Source organism: Glycine max, chromosome 3 (genome assembly GCF_000004515.6).
Source record: "Glycine max cultivar Williams 82 chromosome 3, Glycine_max_v4.0, whole genome shotgun sequence".
NCBI classification, from domain to species: domain Eukaryota; kingdom Viridiplantae; phylum Streptophyta; class Magnoliopsida; order Fabales; family Fabaceae; genus Glycine; species Glycine max.
The window spans coordinates 5,526,893-5,532,892 of NC_016090.4; the positions used below are offsets into that span (position 1 = coordinate 5,526,893).

General features: G+C 30.8%; 1 long non-coding RNA gene across 1 annotated transcript; it reads left to right on the forward strand.

Annotated features, from left to right (window-relative positions):
* The first annotated feature begins 3,487 nt into the window (after positions 1-3,487).
* LOC121174655 (uncharacterized) lies at positions 3,488-5,259 on the forward strand. Its single transcript, XR_005890908.1, has 4 exons — positions 3,488-3,678; positions 3,793-4,200; positions 4,388-4,448; positions 4,556-5,259. It is a non-coding gene; the product is annotated as an uncharacterized lncRNA (long non-coding RNA).
* The last annotated feature ends 741 nt before the right edge of the window (positions 5,260-6,000 follow it).

The following is a 6,000-nucleotide window of genomic DNA, read 5'->3' on the forward strand; positions in this document are numbered from 1 at the left end:
AACTCATCACCCTTAAAGGGTCTTATAGTCGTGTGATTGTATAGTTCATAGCTAATAACTCAATGCACACAACATCTCAATACACATGTATATTACAATTCAATACATACTCAATTTATCACATATACTCAATCTCAATCACAATGGTATAATTCCAAAGCAACATGTTATCATACGTCATGAATCATATACGCATCACACAATATTAATATATACACGACACACACATAGAATTTACCTAGAAACTATGCAATACACACAACTACTCAATTATTTTCAAAATCATTTTAACTTATCGCGTCTCAAAGTGATTCAACTCATTGGGTTCCCATAGTGGATTCCATCACAATACTCGTTGCGCAAAAACTCGTCACCATTAAAGGGTCTTACAATTGTGTGATTGCACAGTTCATAGTTCATAACTCAATACATACAATATCTCAATACACATGTATCTCATCATTCATCACATGTTCAATTTGTCACTTACTCACAATTTGAATCACCATTTCATAATCTCAATATAACAATTTATACAAAATGTTTCTCACAACATGGGGAGTAAAACCCCTCAAACAATTTTACACAATCATATTAAAATCAATGAATCAAAATCATAGGTCAAAAACATGAAAACACTAAGAGCACTCAAGTTTATCAACTAATTCGCATCAGGACATCAATTGGTCCGTCAAACACAACAATATCACATTTATAATCGTAAAAGAAAATTATAATTCAATAAACATTCCAAAATAAATTCCAATTTAATCCTCTAAGAATCCCTATACATGTTCATTCTAACCCAAATTGAGATAAACTCATCTCTAACCTCTAAGCAAGCTCACGTGTGTATTCCAGCAGCGATAGCGACATCTCTAGCAGTTTCCTGAGATTTCTCAAGTTTTTTCTCTGGTTGTTCTGCTAGGGTTTCCAAGCTTTAGAGAGAAGGAAAAGGGATTGAAGCCTTTATTTCACTGTCTGCGTGCAATGAGTATTTCTCCCTCCACAGACATAAATTTGAAGATGTGAGGAAACAAATTTTGAACCTGGTGTCCAAATTTCACGACGATTCAACGGTTAACGAGTCGGAAATTATAGTTTTACTGAAACAGATTTGGGTGTATGGGAAAGAGAAAGCACAGTGCAAAGGACATTTCTTCCACTATAGACATTATCTCGAAAATTCCAACGTTGGGTGTGTGAGAAGATAGGTTCCAAACCTCTTCTTCAAATTTCATGACGATCCAACGGTTAACGAGAGTTCAAGATTATTGTTTTGCTGAGACAGGTTTGAGTGTATGAAAAAAAGAGAGAGGGTTTTGGGATAGGAAGAAGGAAAAACGAGTTTGAGATGAAAACAAAACGTAGAGATGTACCATCAATTTGAAAACTGACCTAATATGTCTTTATTTATAGTCATATTTCTCCTAGCCTGTTATTTACTCTGCTTTTCTTTATTTTTATTATTTTATAAATATAAACTCTATTTTATTTTCTATCAAATGAATAAATAAAATATCTTTTTCTATTTTCCTTCAAATCATTATTTTATTTCTCCATATTTATTTAATTATAAAAACCTCATCATTTTTTTCTTCTAAAACTCTATTTATTTTTAAATAAAAATATTTTTTATTTATTTTACGAAAAATGAGCTGTTATACTCTCCTAATTTTTTGTTAATATATTCTCTCTCTTTATTAATGAGGGATATTTCTAATCTAAAATTAATTAATGCATGAAACATTATAGATTACTACTTATAAAAAAAGAAGAGACATCATTTCAAATTTGAGTCTTATAAATAGAAACGGAAGAAGTAGTCTTTCTACTTACCTTTTCTTAGTATTAGGTTAAGAAGGATATATGAAAGAGAATTGAAAGTATATAGAGTTGAAAAACAATGAAAGAAGATGGTATAGGGTGTTTGTTACATGTGAAAGGTTGATGAAATTTTTAAAATAATGTAAGACCCACATGTTTTTACTTTCATCTCAAAAGAGAATAAAAGGGAGGAAAAAAAACAATAAAAAGGATGTAATACATAAAATTGTTGGTTGCTAAAATTGTCCCTCAAGCCCCTCATTAACCCTCGCTAGAACTTTCAAATTAGGGTATCATCTCACATATAATAAGTTATTCAAATGTCATAGTTGATTATGCTTAGTTTGCAATCAAATTTGCTTTCTAGTGGCCTTTACTCAAGGTATAATCAATTATATATGCAATTTGTATAATTGATTATGTGATCACTTTAATTAGTAAAACCAATGTTTATTTAATCTCTTTTTCAGTTTTTTTTCTTTTATAATTGACCTAAACACTTTAATTTAAACATTTAATTTCTTTTACACTTTTTTTCATCTCAATCAAATAACTTTATTTTTTACTTTTCTTTTATTTTTTTTAAAGAGAGTCTCTTCTCATTTCAACTTTCTTTCATCTATTTTCATTCATTTTCACCTTACATAGCCTTAGACTGCATTTGGTACGATGGAGAAAAATAATATTTCAAAAAAGTTATATATTTTATTCCATGGGATCCACTTCTCTTATATTTTACTTTAATTAAAAAAATCTTTTAATTTCTCCCCTGTGTTTCCTTTTCCTAAACCAAATGTCCCCTACACAATTCCATCCTATGAGACAAATGTGTGTTTAAAAGAAAAAGTTTATAGATTTGCGTCAATTGTAACTTTTGATGTGGAAGTTAATTAGCTAGCTTTAACAGCACGCACGTTTAGGAGAAAATGCTAGAAAATCCAAAGGGGCAATAATATAATAAAGCTGGTTGGGAGTGGATTCCAAATCATCAAATCAAATCAAATTCCCCAAATTCCTCCAATGAGTTGGCCTCCCGCAAATTATGCTCCAACACAATGCTCCAATCAATATAAATAAGGTTTAAATAACCAAGGATTAATTAAGATTAATTGTTGAAGGACAAGTTCAACGCCATGCACTCCATACAACAAGACATCTGAATGAGTAATTAATGATATATGAATTATCATTTATTTTAAACATTTTATTAATATTTTTTAAATTTTTTTTCTATCACATCATAAATTATATTATACTTATATTTTTTCTTTCACCTAAATGTTGAATAAATTTTTAGGTGTTGATCAAATATTTTTCCATTTGAATTGAGCTAGAAGAGAGAAAAGGAGGAAATATCATTATTTGAATCTCTTTTATTAACAAAATCTAACAACTAATGTATAAAAAAATTAAGCAAATAATTACTCTATTTTTTTAATATTCATATAATTCTTATCTCTTCCCAACAAATATTACCATGCAAAAAATGTTTTTTGATCTGCATCAATACCCAAAGATGTGGGTAAAAGATGTTAATACAATCATTCAGTCAAAATTTCTTTATTATCTTAAAAATATTTTCTTTTTGAATAATAAATATAATTTTCACAATTAGTTGAGTGTATTTTGTTTTTCAGAGATGGTAGAGTGGCCCAGTGAAACTGCACCTATCAATGGATATGAATTCAACTTTGAACAGGATCTAAACTGAACTTCTGATTTAATTGACGTGAAAGTGATGCTTTCTCAATAGCTGAATTTTTAATTGAAAAGCTTTTCATTGGGCACCAGACTATAAGAGGCCAACTTCATAGGATAATCTCAGATCTTTCAGTAAGGCATGCTTCCCATGTATATATTGGCAGATAACTGAAAATGTTGCATATCCTTTAATTTCTAACCATTTCAAATTCTTTGGCAAAACATATCTGAGGTTTTGTTTTTGCCATTATTATTGTGTTGTAGGAAATTGTAGTATACTGCTCTCTACGAAGGTTATCCATTGATGCAAGGAATGATATATGTTGAGGTTGGATTTTCAAATACTGCTTGAATCCCTGAATTTTTTCAAGTTGGGTCAGTATTTGAAATGCCCAAAGTTGCCTATACACTACTTATATGCACTTGACACCAGTTCTCTGAATGGGATAGAACTAGAAGAAAGGAATCATACATGCAAAGCTTTTGATGCAAAAGATCAGAGTGGAGGTTAGGGTCTCATCAGTGTGGAAGGGTTCCATAATCTCGAAGAAAACATCAAACTTCCATAAGAAAAGCTTGAGCACCTTTTTGGTATAGGCTTCGTATGGAAAGTCATTTTGAATCCAAACAAAAACTCGGGAAGTTTGAAGGATGAATGATGGCTGATGATGGGTAAGGTTTTTTATCATTGGCATTTTAATGGAACTACAAAATCAAAGATATATATGGAAGTCAAATAAATTTCAGAGGTGAAACTCCACTACAATAGCCCAAGTTTAGTTTATTCATGACCATGATTCTTTTTCATACTATTCAAATGTCATAGTCTTAAAATTTTATTTTTTTCGTGGCTTGTCAGAATGAACAACTTCTAAACCGCTGGACATTCCAACATTGTACAATTTTTTGGTTTCAAAAGAGTAAGCATTAAGAAATGTTCTGATTTATGATTTGGCAAACATGCATAGCTTACCACTTTTTCTTAAAACAGTTTAAAAATTAACTACATTATTTGGTTTGTTTGCAGGATGCTGACTGAATCTCATACATATAGAATGTTTCCATCTTGCTTCGATTGAGAAACATAATAATGTACTGATGCTATAACTCAGTCTTTTCATAGTTGAATAAAGTCTGATTGCTGCAGACATGTGTATTTTCTGTGTAGCTTTTTCACAAAATTTGATATCAAAAACTTCTGTTACCATTTTTTTGTGTTGGATTATTTGCGTCACCAAAATGTAGTTCAGTGTTTCAATCACATGCTAGAGGTGCTTCACAATATGTGTTTTGAAGCAAAATAGCATCAGTAGATGCATTGCTATACAAATAGTATTTTGTGTATAAAGCTGATCTTGCAGGACTAAGGGTGGAGGAAGTCGTGGCAAGTTCTGAAGATAGAAGAGAGCTTTGGATAAGGGAAGAGAATAGGATTGATACAGGCCTTATGCCATGACTTGGCCTGATCGGATAGGTAATATCTATAAACTTCACCAAAACATTAAAGCTTCTTATTCTATGAGGGTAATACCAAATATTTGTGAACCAAATTAACAATAACACCTTATATGATTTGAAATAACAAAAAACAAAATTACAGTTCCAGTCTAGTATCTCTATGAAAATTGTCAAAATATAACTTTAACAGGGAATAAAAAAAAGAAAGGACAAATAAGATAATGTTTGTTTTCTTCTTAATCTTAATATTTTATTTTTCTCCTCCTATTCTTTACCTCAATTTTGTAAGCTATGTAAAACCTGTATGATTTAGAACACTATAAAAACAATGACAAAGGAATAGGAAATAGAGGGTCATACGTAGGAGATTATGGTTTGTCTAAGAAGGGAAGTCCTGATATCAGTCATCATCTATAAACTATAATGCATCAAGCTTATCGTTAACAATTTGGTTCTTTTTAGATAAATTTCTTTAAAAACACTTACAGAAGAAAAAAAAAACAAAATGCATTAAGGTTTTTTACTTTTTATAAATTAAAGCCAACTTGCACACCTAAGAACAGTAAGAAGTAATACAAAACAGATATAATACAACTTTTATTTAACCAGACTTCAATCTAAACCATTGAATTTTTAATCAATATATCTACGATGAATTTTGATGGTAGGTACTTCCCCCAGATTCCACGATCAAAAAGCATCCAACCAAGAACATTGTCTTCCAAAGAGGACAAGACACCTACTACCACTACACTTTTTAAAGTAGCCAGACTTCAATCTAAACCATTGAATTTTTAATTAATATATTTAACGGTTAATTTTGATGGTAGGTACTAGCTCAGAGCGAGTTAAAAGTGATGAGAGTTGACTAGAATCAAATCTCATCACACCAGTTAACCTTATCCAAAACCAACCCAGTTTACTGCAACCAATTCCTTTCCTTTGTTCTTGACATCATGGCTGAGGCAGTTGGTGGTGCATTCCTCTCTGCTTTCCTTGATGTTGTGTTCGACA